Below are 24624 nucleotides of genomic sequence, written 5' to 3'. Positions count from 1 at the left end.
CATGACCAAACCAAAAACGTGACGTCACAGGAAAGATGGCAGCGCCCATGCAGCGGCTGGCCCCAGCTGGGCCGGAGCATTGGCCGGAGCTTGTCGGATGCTTTGCTCGTTGTCGTTCGTCACGGCGAGTTGATTTTAGACGCGGAAGCCGTCAAATGAGGTTGTATAAGGCCGGTCGAAAGCGGCTTCAGAGTTCAGCGTGGTGTCTGACGTAGATATAATGTGAAAATGCGGAGGAACGGTGAGCATTTCGCTAGTGACCTACGAGGATATTGCCACGAGGGAGACAATCGGCCCTACGTTGCTCGGACCTCGGATTGATTCGGACACCGCTAGGATAAACTCTAAGACGATGTTTTTGTGCTCTCGGTGACCATCGGAACCTTCGAGATCTGCAGTAAAGCGTCTGCAATATATTTCGATAAACAGTTTAGCGACGGAATTCGCGTGAGTCGTGCTTGGCAGTGTGCAATCGTGGTGCCGCTTCGTTCAAATGCCCGAAGGCTCACTCTGGCTGTGCGGTGCACCGGAGAGCTGTCTTGCCGCTTGTAGTTCCCGTGCCGTGCTAAATGATACTGTCCTGCTTCCCAAATTGTTCCGGCGTAGACGTGCACTTTCACGGAGCACAGGTGTGCGGCGCGCCGAAGAGCTGCCTTCAAGCTGCGAGTTCCTGTGCCGTGCTTTAGGTAATGCTGTGCTGCCTAGTAAATTGTTCTGGCGTAGACGTGCACCTTCACGGAGCACAGGTGTTGCAGTTGGTATTGATTCCACTGGTCTGTCGCACGTTTCGTCGACACCAAAGTTTCATCAACACTCGTTACGCGAATCGCAAGCTGTATGGACATTTCATCGCGTGTGTTACCTACCCAGTCCACCCACTCACGCCGCTTTTGCGACGGCAGTCTGCAGCGGCTCATTACCAGAAAAGTGGTCTCACATCGATTTCAGTTCAGCTCGTCCACGGCAGTTGCCAGACCCCGAAGGAGAGGATTGATTCGGACAAAATGCCACTAAAGCAGTGCAGCTTCTTTAGTGATCAGGATCGACTCTTTTCTGTCTGTTTTATTATATTGTCACGGACGCTTGCTCCAGTCCTATTTTCTATCAATATTTACTGATTCTGGAAAGTTCCAGGCCATGCTCAGCTGTCATTGTATGTTCCGGTGGAGGTGCTGGGCACTTTATTGACAGCCCTTCACTCTGTGTGTACCCTTGCGACTCCTCAGCCAAGTTGCCCGATAACAAGACACGGGTGGCACATTATCCCGAGTCTTAAGCCCCCGGCGAGCCATGAACCAAGTCCTATCCCGAGCCCGGCAGAAAAACCGCAAGACGAGCGAGTACCACAAGGACAAAACTCGGAAATACATCACGAAGAACTTGAAATCCAAGCCAGTCGCTGCTACCAGCAAAAACCGCCGGAATTAGGTCTTTTGCCAGAAAAAACCGAAGCTGACTAAGCCAACAATGACAAACCTGTAGGAGCAAACCACGTCCGCTCCCACCATCGTTTGCATGCCCGTCGCACCTCACACTCTGATGCCCTTTCACGCAAGGTGCATAAGACGTCGAGGGCTGGCCTTAACAATATGACCGTGTCACCCGCCACAGCGGGTAGATGGACAACCAGCTCCTGCAGAACCTATACTTCTCGTAGAAGAAACTGCGAGGCACTGGTTTGAGAACCACGAATCCTCCTTAACGTCGTGGGAAGTTTGCAAGATCGAGCTGAAGTGCATGTTCATCAGCCAACGTTGACGGGGGAGAGCCGAATTTCTGATTCTGTCCAGGACACGGCCCCAACGAAAGCGTCACCACCTTCGTGGAGGATGTTTTGCTTCTGATCGAGCACCCACTCCAACTCTGAGGCTACAGAAGACAAGAAGATAAGAATCCTATGTTCCTCATGTGAGAGACAACACCTTCAGCAGTCTTGTCCGCGACCCCCCGACAACAGTCAAAGGGCTCATATCAATGAAGCTTCCAACATTGCATGTACACTGCAGGCCCGAGCATGTCACTATCAACAACTCCCCAGCGTTGGACACTCGAGTCGTCCAGTTGCAACTTCGACGCCAGCCCCCCAGGCATTCGTGACATCATTCACAACGGTGTCCGGGAGGAGATACGGTAGCTAGTTCCTGCCATCAGTTGCCCGGCTTTTATTTTGATCGCCGAGATTGTTTCAGAAGTTAGACAGGCATTTCAACTGGAGACTTCTTCGAGCAAAGCGGCATCTGACGAAACGAGGGCGACTTATGCCACAAAGTCACAACGACCACCACCGGCTACCTGTTACTATTCGATGCCAATTCAACGAGACACCCCAACGCCAAAGCATTCCCGAGATCGGGAAGAACCAGTGTAGGTCCGCGCTGAACAAAGTACACCGAGGAAAACGGAGGTACTGCGAATGGCCGACCGAAAACCACTCTGCTACCACTGCATGAGGCCGACCATGTCTAATGGAGGTGCCCGTACCAATGAATTGGCCTGCAAGGGTTCGTGCCGAGCGACCCTCGACCACGTCTCGACGAGCGTCGGGGGAAGATTGAGGATTATCTTCGGCGGTCTTTGTCCCTGGTGCCGACATTGCCCCGAAGCTCGTGATCTACTTCATCTGGACGGGAGGTAAGCACGACAATGCAGGTGAGCGGCAATGTAAGGAGAGTTGATCTGGTGTCGGTTGTCGTCCAAGGACAATACCTAATAATTTGCTGACACTAATTATCTGTGTCCACGCCACGAAGTACACAATTTCCAACTTTGAGGGAGAATGCCGCTCAGTGATTTCAAGAAATAGAATGGTTGGTTGCTCTCAAAAGTGGACTGCAAGCATCACGAGACTTCACTTTGCCACACAAGACTTGCACAAGTTGCAGTGGTCATGGGATGCAGAATAAATCTCTATTACGAAATGGAAGTGAAATGGCTTGGATAGCAAACAAACATTGTTGCCAGCTATCAAGTCAACGGTGCAGCAAAAGGCACAGCCACATAACCAATACATGCGCGAGCTTGCTGCATTGATGCAGAAAACTACCAGGAAAATTTTGCGTATTAGAAGCCAGCCCTGCAGCTTCAGTGCATTAGATGTCAGTGGCCGCACATGACGTATGATTACAAGACGGCATCAGTCGGTCAAAGTTGCCACTCGACCAAACTGAATACCGACGTGCCAGGAGCGTCATCCCACAACAAGGTCCACAGGTATTACGACTGAACGCCTGACAGGAGACTGTCGCAGAGAGAACTCGTTCTGGAACCATTAACTAAGAATCAATAATTATGTAATCCAGTGGAAATAAACATATTTGATACACTAACCAGATAAACCTTTTTCCGCTTGCCTTTACACCTTGAGTGTTTATACACCAAGAATTGTGCTCACCACACGCGCAGGTCCTTTTGAGGACACTCGCATCTCTGACCCTTCAATATTAATTAATGGGACATACCAGACTGGCAGACTTGTTGCATTGGGCTGCACTCATTCCACTTCTCCTGAACACACCTCTGAGCATGTACTTTAATCGTATATGTTGATGCATTGTTATATAGCAGGATACTTCCTATACGTATGACAAAATAGACCCTTTGCAGAACCCTATCAAGCAACACAACTGTTACCATTTTTTTCCGCCGTAAAGCACACAAAGGGGCCCCAGTTCACGTCGAATGCTAATGCAGCATATTCGAGTCCAATAGGCGCTGAGCCGAGTGCACAGTGATGGCGGACATAACATTCTTTTCGAACAAATGATCAAAGTATGAAAGCCTGGGGTAATTAGAGTAGTAGCTACTGTAATTCGTTTCATCACAATTTGGCAAACAGCAAAGGCTAGAGTCTCGGTGAGCCAATATGCACGTTGGAGAGAGGCACATGACAACATGCCATTCAGAGTGCTCGCCTGCACAGATTTGTCACACACCTTCGCTCTGTCCCTCAGATTGGCTCGAGGGGGCTGTGGCGGCTTCCCTTTTCCAGGTTACAATGATACGAAGTATAGGCAACCCACACTTTTCAAAAAAAGGCTATTGAAGAGACCGAAAGGAATGGTCAACATTTTTCAACAAGACTGCTCTTCAGGCAAGGGATGAACGCAAATATGAATCGTCTTATCCAGGTAATTAGAACAAGTAAATAATTGACAGACTAATACAATGCACTCTCGATGAAAAAAAAAATATTGCTGCAATAAATCCTACGAAAGAGAAAAAGGTGCAGTTAATCTATGCATACACCAAAACAGTTGTTGTTATTGCAAGTCGAATAGCTTTGAAGCAGGTGCCTGCAACGATTTATTCATCCCCACACTCAATAAAACGTCATCCTCGTAGCTGAAAATAAGTGTGCACTTTGCACTCACCAAGAAAGGAAAAAAAGGGACCGAATGTAGAATCGTCGATTAGCAAAAAAGGGTCAAAGATCGCAGGAGCTTCCTCGCTAAAAGTTGCTATGGTTATTCGGTTATGCGGGCCTGAAACAACTTCTCCTAGGCCCTAACGTTGCGTTAGGGCCTAGGAGAAGTACCTTTCGCGTCGATTCTCAGACATTCCAACGTTCAAACAAAGCTAAGAGAACGCGAATATTTTATGCTAGAACCACTCAAAGTTCTATCGATCCTCGAACAGTGTACCTTTCGCGTCGATTCTCAGACATTCCAACGTTCAAACAAAGCTAAGAGAATGCGAATATTTTATGCTAGAACCACTCAAAGTTCTATCGATCCTCGAACAGTGTACCTTTCGCGTCGATTCTCAGACATTCCAACGTTCAAACAAAGCTAAGAGAATGCGAATATTTTATGCTAGAACCACTCAAAGTTCTATCGATCCTCGAACAGTGTACCTTTCGCGTCGATTCTCAGACATTCCAATGTTCAAACAAAGCTAAGAGAATGCGAATATTTTATGCTAAAACCACTCAAAGTTCTATCGATCCTCGAACACATCACGAATCCGAGCACCGGTACGGCGATATACGGCTGATGCTGTCTCACAGGTGTTAATATCCAGATGATCCAGAGCGATCTTGCGCAAAAACAGGGTATAAAGTCTCATTCCTTCATATTTTCACAATATACCTGCGTCAGCGAGCACGAAAAAGCCCGAAATCGTCGGAAAGCCGCTGCACATCACGGCTGCCGCGCACCGAACAAACTCGCATCCGCCAGCTCTGGGCGCTGCCATCTTACCTGCGACGTCACGGCTCTTGTGAGGTCACGTGACGAGTGGTCACATTTGCGTAAAACATGGCGGCAACCGGGGGGGTGCCACTTCCGAACTTCCGGTTTATCACTCTAAGCCCCTCTACCTCGTTGCCCACGCCACACTTCACCCATACACGACACCACAGCATTTTTTACATCAACGCATTCAGAAACAGCACAAGATACAACATCACATATTGACCCTCTACATTTCTATACACACGCCTAGTCGACATTACCAGCTTATATACTGCTCTATTTTGTGTGACCGATTAGGATGGTGACCACTGTCATATTTTGCATAAATACGAAAAGACTGTGCAAGATTTAGCCGTATATATTCTTTTCGTCTACTGCCCTTAGGAAAGCGCTCGTATCTCTAATGTAGGGCCATTGCAAAAGTGAACTGCAGGTTATAAATAAATTTGAAAAGTTGCTACACGTCACATTTTGAACAGTTTCGTTTTCTCGCTTGCCTACACTTCAAGTATACAGAAGCCTGTTTAATTAATTGTATTAATTATCGAAACCAATTTCTGCAATCACAACTTTCTGAACACACTGATGCATTTTCTTTTCTTTTTTTACATATCCAGACTGACTTTAGCGGCGGTTGGGTACACGTTGAGTACACTGAGCACGCGCAGGTGATTTTAGTGAAGCCCGTACGCCGGTCCTCCCCGAAGCGTGATTTCAGTTTTCTTCTTTTCGCTAATTATCCGTTCTGTGCGCTCGCGCTCGCGCCAAGAGGACAGTGCAGATTTGCTGCTTTCGAGCCCGTGCTTCACCTGCAACGAACGCGAAATACGTGTGCTAAATTATCTAAATCCTGGTTCAGGCAGTAGTGTTTGACTGCGTGCCAAGATGAGTCCTTGAATTGGATTCCACGCTTGATATGAAGCACAGACGTGCCGGTGAGTGGCTTTCGGTTCTCGACGCAACGCTGTCAAACGCTAGTGTCTGAACTGGCCTTGTTTGAAGCATTTTTTTTATCGAGTATGCTCGATGAAATGTGCCAAATGAACCAGAGAAGGCGAATCATGTACCTCGAGACAGAGGAATAGTGAAATACACGGACATGATCCCAGATATCTGTGTACGTTCGTCCTGTCCGGCCTCAGTCGTGGTGTTCAATGCTTCATACTTCGCTGCACTTGAAAGCAAAAAAATTGGGTACGACAGGCGCGCAAGTTCAGCGGAACCGAGGAGGCCAGTTGCAACTGATCTGCACGCAGAACTGACCGATCACACCTTTATTGAGAGCACACTCTTTACTGAACCGCACAATAAAAGACGACGAGAGTATCTCGTCCGGCGAACATTCAGGTCAACTCACGCCTGTGCGTAGCTTCCTGTGCTTTTCTAGAGATTTGGTTAAATTCCTCGAGCACGACGCCAGCTGCCAGCTGTTTACTGCTGTACATGGAAAAACCCGCGACGGAACCAAAAAGGACAACCGCGATACTTTTAATCTGCCTCGGGTTTTAGCAGGTGCCTACCAAGGTTGCCTGTACTTGTTTGTTTTCTGCCAGTTTAGGTTAACTGAGCCACACGCTTGTTTCGACCGGTTCAGATTGGAATAAATGATAACCAACGCACAAAGAAAACAAGTTTCAAGTAATTTTTGAGATTTTTGAAGTGACTTTTACTATTGAACGACTGCATGCACTTGAATGTTCAATTCAAGAGTTTATAAAACGTGACTACCCCATGCTTGTCACCTGCCAACAGGGTGCTAACTCTCAATGGCTCGAGCCCAGTGGGTCGTTAAGTAAGCCTGTGGGGTAGTTACAGCCGTCGAAACGCACGATGACGAGGGGGGGGGGGGGGGGGGGGTGCTCACTTTTTCTTAGAGTGTGTGTCAGAAAGAAGTCCAGTTGTACGTACGTAGTGTAGTACAAGTCTGCCAAAACTGTGAGCTTTTTTTTTTTCAATTTCTAAAACTCCTCCTGTTTTGGAGACACAGGAGGGAAAAGGGAGCAGCACTGATGACATGCAAAGAGCGGCGGTTTGGGCATCCCTGGTATTTACTATTTCTGTAGTCACTGAGCCTGTCATACTTAAGGAGATGTCCGAGCTATAGTGGTGTTCGACATAGGAGGATTCACTGTATCTAGACTAGCGGGGGATTACCAGACAAATCCAGAGGAATGTATCTGCAGTAATTTAAGATGTACTAAAAATAGATAAATTAATAAAAAAAAACTTTAAATTGTCCAAATAGGAGCAATGACTAAAGAGCATAAGTTAAACTAGGTTATAACTTTTCCTCTAACTAAACCTATCTCACACTTTAACATGACATTTTTTTCAGACGACTCGTGGACATGAAGCCAGAGGAGGGGTCCAGGCGTTTCTTAACGAAAGGTGGCTCAGGTGCGCTCGAAGGGCCAAAGAGCCCTTCAAGAACTTTCGAAGTTGAAGAGGTAGTGGCAGGCGAGTTTAGCATTATAGTTTGTTGAAACCTAAGAAACTCAGTACAGGCTCCTTTCGCAAAGTTCTCCACCCTTTCCACTTCAGCAGAGCGAACGCTGGAGGGAAGGCGGGGGGAAAGAAGAAAACCACTAATCATGGCACGCAGCTTCGCGGGAGGCCTCTTTCCAACGTTCCTTTAGCTGCAACAATCTATAGGCTGAATATTTCATTTATTTTATTTTTGATTAACACTACTTATCCCGACGAGGTAGAGGACCCAGAGCGATAAACTGATATCCCGTTCACCATTAAAAAGGGACCCCCCTTTCCCTGGTTGCCGCCATGTTGTATAATTTTGACCACTAGACACGAGACCCGACAAAAAACTGAGCCGAGATTTGTATTGCGATCGCTGTAAAAAAAAACATGATAAACGCATCAGTGCCTGCTCCAATAAAAACCCAAAATGCAGCACCGCGGCTGACGGCATCTAGAGCGGAGGCATTGCGGAGCTGCCCGAGTTTTTGTCGTAAAAGCACATTTTGGGCTTAAACGAAACATAACCTATCTCGTCGGCCTTGGTATTCAAGATCAATAAGCAATTAACGGTGCACGGTACTTTGTTAATATCTAGACGTGAAACAGTATGGTCACATATCTAGTGGTCAGAAATGTTCAACATGGCGGCGGCCGGGTGGGGGTCACTTTCAGCTGCCAGTTTATCGCTCTAAGCCCTTCTATCTGGTTGACTTATTCCCGTTTTGAGAATTTAGTGATTGAACCAAGGGGGTTTGTCTCGGTTTGTTTGTTTATTATGGCATCTTTTTTTCATAATATAGTTCTCAATGAAAGTTGAAAGTCTATAACAGAATATTCTCTCTAGTTCTCTGGTACTAGTCATTTTGTAAATAAATGTTAAGACGTTTAAGGAAATTAACATCTTACTTTCCTTCACAATGTGTCCACTGTAATTTTTCAATAGCATCGACCCAAGCATGAATATTTCACCTTTCTTCGATCTTTATATATTGGAAAGTGTTTTCTTTTTTTCTTCTTTCCTCATGCTTACATTGCAGGCAACCACCGAAGTCCCTTGCAGAGAGGATGCCGCATCGAGACCGTGAGGAACTACGGTTTCACCAGCTATATGTGCATGTCTGTGTGACACAACAGGGGCCTACAAACACTCTAATGAAATGGGACATGTTGCAGAGCTGGGCTTCGACAAAAGCTGTCGAATCATACAGCGTGTCCGCTAAAAAACATTGCGTTTTTTTTTTGTTTTTTTGTTTTTTTTTTTACCGCAAAAATAAATGATGTATTGCTACACGCTCTGCACCACTCAAATGTAGCGCTAGCAGCCCGGACAAGATGCCAGTGATTCAGAACTTGCCATCTTATTCGAAAGTTATAAGTGGTTTACGGAAAGATTTTCGGGTAAGGAAGGCTCGCTCCTGTAACCTCGTACCAATTATCTCCATGTATTCATGGGCAGCCATTCCCCCATATAAATGTTGGAGTGTCACTTATGGCGTGTGAGTCAGATAATGGCAAGCTCTAAAACTTTGGCATTTGCTCCAGGCCGGAGGCTGAGCGTTGGGCAAAGTATAGGTAGTTTATTTTTGCAAAAAAAAAAGCCCTACTTTTTTTTTTTTTTTTGGGGGGGGGGGGCATTTTTACACAATGGGGAGTGTGTAAGTCAAATATAAAAATGAAACATGTGCTGACATGGTTTTCAACATAGCTTGTTTTGTTTTTGAACATGATGGAACACATCCCGTAAATAGCAGCAAGCAGCACTTGTACCATCCCGGTACGTACGGGACAGATGAATGATAGATAACCTTGTTTACCACATGTCCCATAGTAAGGAGTTATGGAACATGGTGTGTGTTTCAATGATATGGAACATGTTGTGGACAGAAGGTTAGTATGTATGTATCCCAGATTTAAGCGTTCTTGTTACAGTGAGCTCCTGTGCAATGTAACCTTAAGCATTTCTCTAGCGAGGTTCAAAAATTCGTATATCAAGAATTCGTTAGGCCGATTCTAGAATATACTTGCCCTGTATGGGGTCAAGTTCACTGTGTTTATGTCAACGCAATAGACCCTTTTCGAAATTCAGTCTGGCCACTTTGATCACCATCATCATCGGAAAAATGGCATATGTGCCGTACTAATGGCGGCCTTCTGTTTACTGATGAACGAATAAGTTGAAGATGCCCCTTAGCAGATAATTCGAGGCTTATACGTTCGTGAAGTTAGCACGATGCGAAGCAGGATTTGAAAGCAAGATTTGCGTAAGCGTTCATTTCTAGGTCGGGCCCAGCCAATCTCTTGGTAGCATCAAGGTGCTTCAAAGCCCATTGATTTGCAGAACTTTATCAAGCCGTGTACGTGGGTGAACGCTTCGTTCTGACTGGTCGCATCTTTGTTTCTGTCGTCACTGAAAGAGATTGAGAAGGAAATGTTCTGTGAAGCGCACACTGTCGTTTGCCATTGGCTTGCCAAAGTGACGGCGCCCGATAAAATACGGCAGACTCCATTTTCATTGCCGCCATTAGTACGGCAAAAGTTAAACTGCCGTTATAGCCACCAGATGTCACTGAATTTCGGGAAGGGTCTATTGAGCGCATTCAATCTGTAGCTGCACGGTTTGCCCTGAGGAGGTACGATCGCTTTTTAAGCACCACGGAAATTCAGTGAGAGTAGGGCTGTCTTTCTTTGAGGAAGCGCCGTAGACGTGTCCGACTTAAGCTTTTACATATATTAATTATAAACAGAGAGGAATTTCTGCTTCATGATACTAACAATGGCCAAATTATATCTAACCACAAACAGATCACTCTCGCGAATTCGACCGTGTGGCGCCAAAACAAGCCTTATAAACACTTTTTTTTTGTGCGTCGCATATCAGAGTGGAATTCATTATTAGCGGATGTGGTGTACCGCTAGGATCCTAACTTATTGCATAATGCATTGCGCCCCACACCCGAAATAGGGCCTAAGAGGCACTTCGGGTTTTTCTTGCATAAAGGACAGTGACTCACGAGGTCATTCGATGGTTTCACATCAGTTAAGTGTAAATCAATCGAAAATTAGGTACTCAAATAGAAGTTGTGTTTTTCTTTATGTTTTTTTTTTACTCCTACAAACTCATCCTTGGACGTTTCTAAAAAAAAAAGATATCCACATCATGACACCTTTCTGATAAAGTGCATTTCGATATGTAAAGAAACCGGTGAAGGCACTTCCTTCAAAAAGACAGCCGGTACCGGCGTCACTCGGCAGAAGTGAGGTGGGTAAAAAATAAAATGTCACGCCGCCCTGGCAGAGATTCGAAACATGGCGAGTGACGGTGACTGACGCCAACCGCGCTGCACTTGATGATGACATACGCCTTCCAATCGACCGATTGGCTAAGCACACTGAAATGGGGAGGAATCTATTTCAGCCCGACCAGATATTCGGCAACGCGGGTATACCTCCGTCTCCGACGTCCCGGTGGTCCATTTCGGAAAGTTGCGAGACTCTCGGGAGAAGGCATCTCTCCTTGCCCTCCTTCGGAATGCACTTGGGGGAGAACTTGATCCCGCACCTTGGACGTGCTCAAGATGGCTCGGTTTCCTCCGAGGAATGTCGAGCGGGTGACGGTTGCGTCGTAGCACACAATTCGGGTCAATCGGGAATTTCATCTGCAGGACTGGTTACCTCGACGTTTCGGCAATTTTGAAGGTGTGCGGTTTTAATCGGTTTAAAAATACGCACAAAAACAAGTTGAAGCACTTATACGACTTTTTTATATTTGTTTGAATGTTGTAGAAAACAAATGTCAATAAGGCGAAAAATTTTAAGACCATCGAAGGTCTTAAAATGTACACATGCGATTTCATCTTTATTTTGTTAAAACTTACACTAAAATCAAATTAATGTGGCTACTCAACGGAAATAACATTTGATTAAATACCAAGTTCGGAACGTAGTATACTTAAATTAATTCATTCTCTCACCAAGAATGGTGATGTTGCTGTCCCAGGAGGTCACTGCGCAGCTGTTTATAATTAAGCTTATTGTATTGTGTTTTGTAACTAAGAAATTTTCAGTGACTGTTATCCTATTATCCTGCTATTCTATTATGACGGGATAGTTAAACTGATTAATACTCCGAAAATATGGTAATCACCTGGCGTCGACAATATTTTCTTATACTTCAAGAATATGGGAATTACGTCTTAAACTTTCTTTTAGAAATGTCGACTCGTCCCTTACTTTCGGTGTCTCTCTTGTAGAGTGAGAAATAGAGAAGGCAGTTTCCCTTCACAAATCTGGTGACATTGTCTTCCTAATTACCGACTAATTTTCTTAATATAACGCCTTGGAAAGTTTAGAGCACATAATTCACCTTCATCTTGTTAAGGCTGTAATTCGTGCATCTCTCCTACACAACATGACTTTCGTATGTATCTGTTCTGTGAAACTCCACTTCTGACATTAATATATGATCTGCTTTTCACTCAAAGTAGCCCCCCCCCCCCCCCCCCCCACACACACACACACACACAAAAAAAGTGCAGTGCATTTTTTGCGCAAAAATCAAGAATGCATTGCCGCGAATTCTCAATTTTCCGCTTAAATATAGCGCTAGCGGTTTGAGCCAGAGGCCAGAGTTTCAGAACTAACCGTTATCATTTTTCAAAAGTTATAAATCATTTACTGAAATGTTAAATGAAAAATATATCGACTGACTGAGTTAACGAAAACATGGAGCTGATGGAGGCAGTTACTTTTTCCACATTGAAATTTTCAGACAATTACAACTTTTGAACAAGATAACGAATAGTTGTGAAAGTCTGGCATCTGGTTCGCACCGCTTGCGCTTCATTTGGGCGGAAAATGAGAGTTCGGTGATGCGTGCTTTACTTTTGCGGTGAGAAAAAGAAACGTGTACTTCAACTAGATCTCAAATTGACTCCTGCTTTCCAGATTTTCACAAAACCTTTGATAAACTTTTTTTCATAAACGTTCACTCTTTAAAGATGGGCAACTTAATCTCGCTCCTAATCTTCTGTCCTGAGTTGTTACCTAATCGTTCTCAGTTTGTTAATGTTAAGGTTAGTTCTTCCCTCAGTCCTGTTGTTTCTTGCTTTTACGGGGGGCCTGCTTTAGGGCCTCCATTGATTCTATTTACGTAAAGGACTTCGAAATGTCAACAGTCGGTATATTCGCTCATGATTGTGTAATCTGTTGAAAAATTACTACTAGTTCCGATGCCATACTCCTTCAAAGTTATTTACGTGCCGTAACCAAATGGTGCGACTTGAGGCAGACGTATCTTAACATTAACGAATTTAAAATATTGAAATATCCCGTTGTGAAACTTCCCCCTCGTGGTACTCGCTTTCTATAGTTTCTCTACAAACTGTGATTTGCTACACGTACCCTAATTGGTGTTCACATCACTTCTCACATGTCACTGAAAACTACTCATATTGATCACTTGCCAACGCAGATTAAGTGCTTGGTTATTTATCAATTTTAACTTTAGCGCCAATGCCTTTTTTAAAACTACTCTTTTAAAAACTGCTCTAACTAATCTAGTTGCAACAAACTTCCTCTTGTTTGTTCTAGCCCCATGGATTTGAGATCCAGGTCTCATAAAACCCACGGCCAACCTCGAACCCAGACTTGCAAGTAATCCGCTGCAAGTAACGAAATTATTTGTAATCAATCACTTTTATTTTTTTTTGTAATTGCGTAAACTTTGCCAGCTACAAGTAAACAAATATTATAACTAGTAATATATATTCTGACCTGCTGTTTTAATGTGTGTTCATGTACTTTTCTAGTTTACTGTAATAAAATGTATCGTAATTAACCATTCTGTTAATTTGATTATTTCCTTGTTTTATTTCCTTATCTCCGGATGCTGATTTTTTCTCTCCTCGTTTGTCTACACGATTTGGCCTTCGACCTCCCCCTCATGTCTGACATTTCATTAGAAATGTCCATAATCATCTACATTCAACTGAATGTTTTACGACATTCACTGCAAAAAAAAAGTAAAACTAGGCGTTTGGATGATTATACTTCTATCAAATGATGCAGCTGGTATATCTGCTATTTAGCCAGCGCGATAGGGCCCCTAACCTGGGGAGTGCACGTGAATCATGCAATAGTGATATTACATCACCGTACTCGTGTACGCTTCAAAACGGGTGTACCTCCGAAACATTCCATTCGCACTTCGCCGTTTTTCTTGATTTCCCCCCATTCTCATTCAGGCCTTCCCGTTTGAACCTTCTCAAAACAACCAAACCGTCTTTTTTTTTTTTTTTTTGCATATTTGTCTTATTTGGATTTGGTGCCGTATGCAGTGTTCGACCGAGATGCACGCGATACGTTATCAGAGCCTGGATTGGTTCCGACGGCCCGTAGCGTCCTCTGTATAGTCATTTTTAAGGAGAGAGAGAGTAGGGACTCGTGGGAGAATCGACTTCGAGTGCACCCTGTATACCGCGGCCCGGGAAGGTGTAGAAGGCGGTGCTTTGACACGAAGGCGCTGCAGTTCGGCGGTTTATTGCCCAGCGCGTGCGACCTCTTCCGGACATTTCCGGACTAATCCAATGAGCGGGTTCTGACTTTCGCTGCATGACTCAAAGGCGAAGTTTTCCAGGAACCATTAGCCAAACCGCCGATCCGAAGCACATGTTCGTGTGTATGTGAGTGCGTACGTGTAGAATAGTGGGGAGGCAAACTTGAAGGAGCTTCTTTGGGGATGTACGGTTCCCAAGCCTTACCGCCGACACCTAAAAAAGCCAGGCTTTTTTTTTTTTTTTTTTTTTGGATGATGAAACGCGAGTCATGTAAGGGAAAAGGGTCAAATGCGGCGGGTCCAACCAAGAAGGTCGGTTTTGAGAGTGGTCTTTTTGAAAAGGTCCAAATGAAAAAAATCGAAACGAGAATGGGCACAAATGATAACCCCAGGTTCAAAACGATCAGGTGTGGAAATCGAACTAAGGAATGGGCATGGGTCCGTTTAGCGCAAGGCTTCAAACAATTTCTTAACTATGTTGCCACACCGATAACGTTTCTGATATGCAAATGAACAGAAAACGACGCAAACACTTTGCATGTTGAGATTAGGGGAAAAAAACGTCCATAAATATCCATAAAAGAACACTAAATTGCCAGGACTCCTCACCAACGCAATTTATTTAACAAATTCGGTAAAGCTTTTTAAAGGTCTTTTTGTAGCTTAAAAAAAAAAAAAATCTTCGAAAAGGTCACGAGTGTCTTACGGCCAACACGCAGCCAGCACTATATATACTTGCTGACATTATTTCATATACGGCGCGCTTACGTACACTGCTTTCACCGGGGTTGCTGCTGGGAGTGCTTGACTTTGTCTTTGGCCCGCACGATCTTCTGTGCAAATGAAACGCTAAATAACGCCACACGCTTTTGCCGGCAACCCTGAAAGTGTTGTAAGCTGTGTGCGAAACGGAGTGCACGGTTCCACAAAGCCAACAAGCAGCAAGCACTGTTCGCTGACACAGCAAAAGTAGCCTTTTTGTTATCTGAGCAATTTTCCTTTGTTGTTAGTTGGTAACTGGATTAGATTAAATTAGATTGGATTATATTATACTAGATTTGGTGTGATTGAACTGAACTAACTTACTGAATTAAGCGTCTGACCACCGCAGGAAGTTTCGCTGATGACCTGTCCGAAATCAATATATTTTACCACTCAAGCGCAAAAAGGTTGCTAAACCTGTACTTATATTCGACGTAGATGCCGTAACCTACTTACTGCGCGTCACGAGGGTTACAGCCACTCTCATCCATCGATTCATTCATCCGTTAATGCGTGCATGTCTGAGAGCAACGTTCGTTGTTTGTCCGTCTAGTTTGAACCCTGGTGAAACGTTAAATGCAATTCCGTGTCAAAGGAGGTTTATCTTTAAAATATTTCAGTAAGCTCTCTGACAAAAAATTCTAGTTTGTTTACTTCATGGAATACGTTCAAGCTTGGGGACTTTGCTCCTAAAATATGGCTGCTTATCTTTCTTGAAATTAGGTATTTCTTGACATCTTAGAAAGGTGACTGTATTTTGAGAAGCGCACTCTGAATGATGTAGTCACAGGGGAAGGGTGGTTTGTTAATTGTGAACGTTCGTGAAGTAGCAATATGCAGTGTGACAGGGCTTCAAAACGCGTTAAAATAGCAACTAGACGTGCAGTTAACTAGTTTATTACACGCGGTCAGTCATTTCCGCTGGTTTATGATTAGCACATGCTGCAACGTTTAAAAATTGGTGTCAGGGAAACTTGTTTTTATCTTTCTTAAAATGTTTATATACATAAATATGTATGTACATATATATATTCAAATATTTGTTTAAAGCAAACACGTTGTTACATATTTATGGCGCTCAGGCGCGAGCAAAGCTCGTAACAAGGAGTGCTTGTTGTGACCGCTATCAGTATTTATGAATACGCCATTGCAAAGCGTCAAATTAAGAATCGAGTGTGTCCACGCCACGCGCATTCTTAAGTAATTTTGGTGGTGGAAAGAGCAATCTGCAGTTTCTTTTCATTTGCTCTAAAAGCGCCCATAAGTCTGATTTATTGAAGAGAACTGGCAAGGCTAGTCACTGCGACATAGGAAGGAAGCTTGGCCTATAAATTAGGAGACCAGAAGAAACGTTTTCACATGGCGTGACACCTGACATTGTTATAGCATTTTACATGCTGAAGCCATGCTAAGTGCTACATGACAGACTTCATTTTTGCGTGAAAACGTTCTTTTTTCTTTTTCATAATTGTTTCTTTAGTGATTTACTGTGTTCTCAGATGTCACTTATTTGCTTTCCGATGGCTCTGCAAGAAAGCAAACGAACAAGGTAGTTTTATTAATATTTTATCAAATTTAGACACACGCTGCCGTCGTCCAGAAAATGTAACAATATTTCTATCTGTTAATGACGGCAGGAACGTTAAACCGCTTCAAGGTATTTTGACCCTCATTAAATAGTACCCAAACAAACATCCCCGGTTATCGAAATGCACATAGCATGTCTGCGTCACTTTCACACTTAGCGAAATACAACTGGCACCGAGGCACCTACTCGCCTCATCAATATGACATAAAGGCTCGCCGGGCAAACTGCAATGTTGCTTTGACATCCTAAAATTTGAGGCACCCGTTTTAGCACCGGTTTGTTCTTCATATCGTATTTTAATATTGTACTGGAAGTCTGGTTCTTTCCGCCTGCTTGGTTTCACAAGTAGGAATGAAAGATGGGCCTCCATTTTCAAACAAGCATGTGGGCTTCTTTCTTCCTTTTTTTTTCAAGAAGTAGAATGAGGCTAAGGTCCAAAAGTTTTAAAGAGTGCAACCAAGCGAGGCGGGGCAGTCTAGGTCACAAACCCCTTCCGGTCGTTGTAAGTAAAGCACACACTCACCCATCCTGGAGAAGTCCCACGTCCGATGAGGTGGAACACCAGGCAAGGCTACCTGCTCGGCCTGAGGCATCCTCGGCGGCGTGTCGCTCGCATCGTCCGATCCACCACCACCACCTTCACTCGCGGGTACGGTGCACATTCGACCCCTAGGGTGCTAAGTCCGCCCACCCGGGCCCCTCAGTCAGACCGGGACACTCCACCGGGGACCTTCAATAAGACCAGTCTTCGGGGTTCTTCAGCAAGACTAAGATACTCCACCCGGCTCCCTTAGCAAGACCGGGACGCTCCACCGTGGCACCCCAGCACGACCAGACTTCCGGGACTGTTCAGCAAGATTAGTCTTCCGAGATTCTTCGGCAAGACCTGGTCATTCCACCGGGATCCCTGAGCAAGATCAGGGCTCTCCACCCGGGTCACTAAGCAAGACCGGGCCACTCCACCGGGGACTTTCAACGAGACAAGTCCTCCGGGGTTCTTCAGCAAGACCGGGACACTACACCGGTAGCTCAACAAAACTCCAACTTTCCACCGAAGACAGTTAGCACGACCAGGACATTGCACCTGCACCCTCTTGGGCGTGGCGACAGCGTCAATGGCCCGGGGTGCACGCGTGTCGTCGGGAGGCTCTGTCGATGACGGCGGAGAGCGGGCCCAGAGAACAGTTTCGGGTCGGCGCGGCCGGCCAGCAGCGCGACTCCGACCGGAACTGTGTGCACTCCTCTGGGTGGCGACGGTGGGACGGATCGGAGGAGGGGCTCCAGACCGGGACCGGCTCGCCCAGAGGACGTCGGCGCCCCGCCCGCGCCGGTGGAGGGGGACCGAGACTTTCAAGTCACGTGGGACAGGGATCCTCTACCGTTGCCGCGATCGCGCGACCCGTTTCTCGGTATTCTTGGGGTGTTCCGCCCAACTGGAGAATCGGAGCCCCCCTCCCCGCCGTCGGCGTCGACCAGCATGTGGGGCGATGAACGCTTCTCGCGCTTCTCTTTCGCGGATTGGAACATGATCGCACTCGCCCGTTTAGCGCCCTCTTAAAGTCCCTTTCTCCGGGCGCTTAGAATGAAAACGTTCGCCTCGTTGGGACTCGCGACGATGTTTGGGATATTTCAAATGCCTCCGTATAACGCTGACAAAAGAGCGAAATCAATCGCGGCCTATTTTCTGGGCAATTAACTCTCGCGGAGATCACATTCCGTACGTTGATGTTTCTACAGCGATAACTTCCTCCTAATGACTTGAGTACTTTATGCGAGAATTCACCCAGGTAGCACACATGATTGGGGCTAAGCATTCGGGCCAAGTCTGGTTTTTACCAGCTTATACAAGAACCCATTAATTTTTAGTTTCATTTATAAAAGCTCCGACGTCGTTAAAGTGTTCAAATAACGCGGACGAAGAAAACAGACAAACACGACAGGTCACTGCTGTAGTCGAAACTGATGTCTTTCCGGCTATAAAACTTGGTACACCATTGTCCCTTTGTGTTTGTGTCTATTTCTCCATCCGCGTTCTTCGAGCTGTTCATCGCCATCACGCATGTAGAAAGTTAACGAGATATTGCGAGGTAAGACACTGCTTCGCGTAAGAACGGACTCCGTGCCCATGTATGATCTAAACAACAAGGGGGGCGGGTTGAATGTAAATTTGTTTTTGAATTCGAACAGCAATGCCAATGCCCCATATTTTATTCCTAAAAAAAATTACATCTGAAGCCACTCAACTTTCCAAGTTATCAAAACATTCAACCCTAGTTTAGAAACCGGTTCCGCGCGCTGAAATCGGTTATAGAGAGAGAAATGCCGCACACTCGAACCGAACTGGCGTGGGCAAACTTTCCCGAGTCCGATGGCGATTGGCGGACTTAGAATGACACGATGTAAAGATAATAAGCCAGTAGTGCGGATCTTCTATGTCAGCTGCAAAGGGCGAATCACACACTCACGTAATAGACCTTTTCCGAGAAGCGTTCTACGCACACGCGAGCGCCCGATGCCGAGCGGCGGCAGTCGGCACGAAAAATCGAGGAAATTCGGAAGGAGGCTGTGAATCGCGAGTAGAACACGTAATTGCAGGATATATAAAATTGTGTTACGGAAAAGAAGAAAGTGGACGGAAAGAAAAACACGACGTTTGGGTGGATGCCACGGATGCCCCCCAATAAAGTCACGTTAGGCAAGCGCCGCAGCTCAGAGAGCGAAGAAACTGGTAGCCTAGCTCCCATGATCGATGGGTACCGCTGCTAGGTCACTTCCTTGATTTTTAGTTCGCGCAGCCACCGCCTGGTGCTGTCGGTGTGTGGAAAATGTCCTCCGAGTCCGACCGTGTGCGTGGGTTGCTATGGCAACAGCTGCGTCGGCTCTAAGAAAAAACTGTTTTTACCCTGTTTTGTTGGAGCCAACTTTACTAGAACACTAATTTGGGAAACTCACCGTGGAAGCTTGGGTCGCTGGCGTCCAACGAGACCGAGCTAAATACGATAACAGCGCCACCTTTTAGCGACGAGTTGAAACATGAGAGTTGCCTTATATGGCTGCTGCTAGAGTCACTGAATGTCCCCAGAGTACCGAAACTCCCAGGCTCGAGGTGCCAAGATTTCGGCTCAATCTTTTTTTTTCTTTACTGCGGTCGCCTTGAGCTTTCAGAAAGCATATTCTTGTGCAAAACCAAACGGGAAAAAAATTGTTGTGCAGGAAATTTCATTGGACATTAGTACAAAAGCAGAGGCGCGTGATGTTTTCTCAAAAATATTTAGTTTGCAAGGTTTTGCGGCACAATTCCTAATTTCGGAAGTAATTCGCGGCGCGTCCGACGGGTCCGCTTGGGAGACGGGGGTTGGCGTCCCTGAAACGCCTTCCACCGTATATGTTTCGGCACCAAAATGGCCGATTAAAGCCGAAATAGAACAGTCAGAGCGGACGCTATCGAATGCGATACTCCCGAACCAATACAAGCAGCCGTGCAGTTCCCCGAGGGGCCGCTGCGGAAAAGATGGCGGCGTTGCGATCGCCATTAGCTAGGTTCTTGAGTACGGATCGGCGCCACTTTTTCTGGTGAGGCTCTATGGCAGTTTCCCAACTGAGTGGTTCAAGCAACGTTGGTTGGAGCCAACGCAGGTGTTGCCATGGCAACCCTCGCACTCGGTCGAACTCGACGTGAGTGTGTGAATGGCCTTTAGGCCAGCGTGTGGAACACATATTGAACACTCGTGCTATACATCAGTTAGGACTCGTGCTCTCCCCAACACGAGTCCCAGCCAAACGCTGTCGCACCACTGGTGTCCGGCCTCGTCGTCTGGCAGAAACGCACCTAGCGCCTTCCGACCGGTCACGATTCACTGCTGTTCGGTGTCACCGCCTAGATCTTTGGGGGATGGGATTGCTTCGCCATTTGCGCGTCACTGCGCTGAATCGCCTCGCTACATTCCGCTACATTTCAACAAAATGTGAGGAATTCGCGCCAACATAAGGCCAAACGTCTGTTCCTTTCCCAATACGGGTTCCACACTAAGAACTCGGGTGCTGATAGCCTGCTCCTTCCGGTAGGCTTGAGCGAATTTTCGCTGCTGCTGGTTAGCGATTTGAATACATTTCTCCCAAGATCGACCTTTGAATCAAAATGTGAAAGTGATCAACTGGGGGGCAATATCCCCTTCGTTCGAGCTCTGTTGGAGTGGGTAAGTAAGCTCCGTTGAGTGCGCTCCTCGCCAAGCACTTGTGCACGCACTGCGCAGAAAAAACACCCGCGGAGACAAAGCGATTCTGCGAATATCGCTTTGCCGCAGCGCATCCGCGTGCCTAGGGGGAAACAAATACTGCTTCAGGGTAGGATGCAAAACGAAAGAACATTTAGACGTTCAATGTTGTAAACGAAAAAAAAAATTTCTTTGCTATATTTGAAAGCAAGAGGAGACGGTGGACACACAAAGACACGTCAGACACGGACTCGTTGCCAGCATTTCTCCGTCATCTAGAAAATAAAGCGGCTTTTCCAGAGAGCCCGTACAAGCTGCCAGACCGTCCGTCATACACATTACGGTGAGCGATTGGTAAGTTCAAGGCGCAGTAACCGTGCCAGATTATTGAACAAACAAAAAAACTTGTAGCTTTGGTTTTTAGTCAGGGGGAAGTATGAATGAGTGCGCGAATTGGAGCATCGCTCAATAAATAAACTCTACCTTGAGGAATGAGGGTTCGTGTTTGGAATAAAAACAAAAAGCAAGCAAATATGTGGGACATAGAACCAGGATTTCGTGTGTTTGATATCAGTCAGGCGCCCAAGATGCGAGTGGTATCAATCAAGTTTTGCAACAGAATTCCTGTCTTTTGAGGTAAGCATGGCCGGCTTTGATGGCGGAGGAACATTTTATACCAGCTTTGTCACTTGTTTTACTGGCCTTGCAGATGGAGCTCCAAACTTGCGTTCATACCCGCTATTTTTCGACCAAGTTGAAGTCTTTTGATCAAACCAAACGTGCAAACATATGCGTTCAAATGACCAATATCCCATATTACCACGCAAAAAAACCTATATAGGAAAAGACATGAAATTAAATAATTTTATGGGCAGTTTTCGCGGTTTTAAGTGGTTTAAGACAATCTTATTTACATAAATATTACACATAGAAAATAAGGACATTTTGTCAGTGTTTTGCGCAGCCTTGTACGCGTTACTGGGAAAAAGTGACGAATTACAACTGCAACTACTTTTGCCCAAAAAAGTATTCAATGAGATTATTTGATTACTTGGCAAGAAATGTAAGCGACCGTTGCTTGAAAAAGTAATCGATACTTTTTCGATTACTTCGGGTTTTCAAAACGGCAAATGTTTCTGTCGGTTTGAGAAATGAGTCTCTTGTACTGTCGATTGTTGGATTGGGATCACCAAATGATAAACTACCCATCTTCTTAATCCACCAACTTTTCCAAGTCATTCTCATGTTGGAGACTTGGTTCAAGGGTTCCTTGGTAGAAAACAGGTGGAAACAAAGGGTGCTATTAAAAAGGTGATAAAAAAACGATTTTAACGGTGACGAGCAATTTTATTGCTTTCACATTACACAAACTACTCTATTGATTACTACCTAATAAAGAAAATCAAATTACTACAAAATCAACACGTAATCATTACAAACAATTTGATTCCTCGTAAGGAGTACCGTACACGTCAGGTTGTGCGCCACTTCTGTTTAATTAAAATATCGCGAATCGCTCAGCAAGTTTCTTATTGGAAACATATGTTTATCTTCACCACCAAAAAAGTTAGCAAATTTTAGTTAATTTTTTTATTTATCCCGACGATTAGCCCATATAGTAGACCCTCCCGGCCGTCATAAGTTCTCGATACTCACTTTTATAGACGGTAATTGCGTAGCTTTCGTGGCTTTTTTTCTCAGTCCGTAAAGCCTAAAGTGATAACACCCGGTGCATAGTTTCACCCACCGACGGACTCTAGCCAAAAGTATTAGATGCCAAATTGAATCTATATGGCTAACAACCAGGTGCAATGCTGGTCCGAAAAGCGTACCAGCACACACACACACACGTGCTATTCTCTGGTGAAGCTAGGCTGTGTAGACGATTTTCATCGCGTTTCGAACCTCCTTTCACAGCTTCGTCTTTCGACCGCCACGCCCTGTGAATATATGATTCGCTGGAGAAGGCTGGCGAGCGAAGTCGCCGCCACAGCTTTCTGCTCTCTCCGCTGGGTCTCTCGATGTCACGGAAGTCACCAATAAAGACACCTATACCCAAATTAAGGAAGCAAAAGCGCAGGAAGCTGCGCGCTCCAGAAGACCGCAGAGCGTAGCTTGCCCTTACTTCGATCCAGGCGCGTATCCAGAAAGGGGGGGGAGATCCCACCTCTCCGAAATCTTTCACTTTGCTGGGGCCTCCTCTCCCCCCTCCGCCTCATAGAGCATTTTGTCATGGGCGGCCCCCCCTCCGAAACAATAGCCTGGTTTCGTGCCTGCTACGATCATGTGACTTTGAAATAACGCGGCGCTGCCAGGTTGGCTCGCGAAAACTACAGTATACGCGCGGACCCTGGATTCTCACACCTTCTGTGGGGGTTCACGGCTCTTCTCAGAAAGACCTTAGCGTTCCTTCACTTTTTTTGTTTATTTCAGAAAATTTCAGAGACCTCGCGGCTTAAATTTTCCAGAGAATAGCTCGGAACAAAACATTATTGTCTGAATGCCAAAAACAAATAGTGCTGATTATAGCGACGGGCTGCACATCTATCATTGGAATTTATGTTCCAGCTGAGGTGAATATTTGAAAAAATTAATCGGCGGATTTAAGGTAATTTTTTTATGTCGTTATATATCACTTTAAACTTGTACCTTGACTCCCGCAGCAGTTCATAATGTTATCCGGAAGGAATAGTGTTTTTCTCTCAGTCGTTGGTGCTGTGAGCAAAATGTTGCGATGTAAGCGAACGCATTTTGCAAATTTTGAGTCTATACGCGGGTTTAATATTGCCTTATTTTAATTTGTGTCTATCAATGACAAACGCTACATACCGGTAACCGGGATCAATTGACCAAACCTTGCAAGCAGCATATACCTAGGGTTCCGTGTTTTCCGCGTTTATTTTTCGTCAAATTCGGAGGGTGTTTTTCGTAGGTAATTTTTTGCCGAAAATTATGATTTCATCTGAGTGTATTTTTGTTTGATTCCCAAGTCTCCGAAATTTGGAGTTTCATTTCGAAGTGCTTTCTATTAAAAATGAATCAATAAATAATATCCGGGTATAAACATATGCTAGATGAAATAATAAAACGCGCTTCTATCAATTAATATTTCTTCAGCTGGATTCGGGGTTGATGCCATTGCCATTGACAATAGTGATTTGTCCCACGACAATCGTGTCACACAACAGTTGCTTCGACAAACGTTCATACCTTAATATCAATAAACACCTGGAGTCAGTCGCTGGGAAGCTCGATCGGATTCATTCCATCCTATTCTTACAACCTACCTGACGGTCGCGCGAGGTAGAATGGTTAAGGATGTAATAGGGACGTCTCAACTGCCCCTCTTCCCCATTTTATGAAATCTCTATGGTCCACAGCTTCCACTGTTACAAAATGATAACCTCTCCTTCCTCTAAAGCACGAGTAGTATGGCCCAAACTGGAGACCAAAACAGTGGTTTTCTCGTGGCCCGAAAGTACAATTACCTTTTGTCTTGAATGAACCTTGACGAGGTACGCGGCAAGACACCTTTTGACAATGGTCCGTGATTTGAAAGAGAATTGTGGTGCCATTTTCTCAGGACCAATAATCCTGTCCGCTACTCAAACTGTGAAACACCGCCTTTTTCGGATGAAACTAAATGGACCAACATTTTACTGGCGGGTGTTTTTCGGAGTTTTTCGGATTTGTTTGAAAACACGGAACTCTACATATATGTATATTCCTCACTATACATATTTGAAGTTGAAATTCTGCGCGGACTATCTACCAACATGTGCGCACTAAACGAGGATTAATTTCTTCAAAAGGTCGCTCATTATGGCTAGACGCTAGTGA

The sequence above is a fragment of the Ixodes scapularis genome, unplaced genomic scaffold (genome assembly GCF_016920785.2).
Source record: "Ixodes scapularis isolate PalLabHiFi unplaced genomic scaffold, ASM1692078v2 PGA_scaffold10__122_contigs__length_95168666, whole genome shotgun sequence".
Lineage (NCBI taxonomy): Eukaryota > Metazoa > Arthropoda > Arachnida > Ixodida > Ixodidae > Ixodes > Ixodes scapularis.
This window is presented reverse-complemented; position numbering follows the sequence as displayed.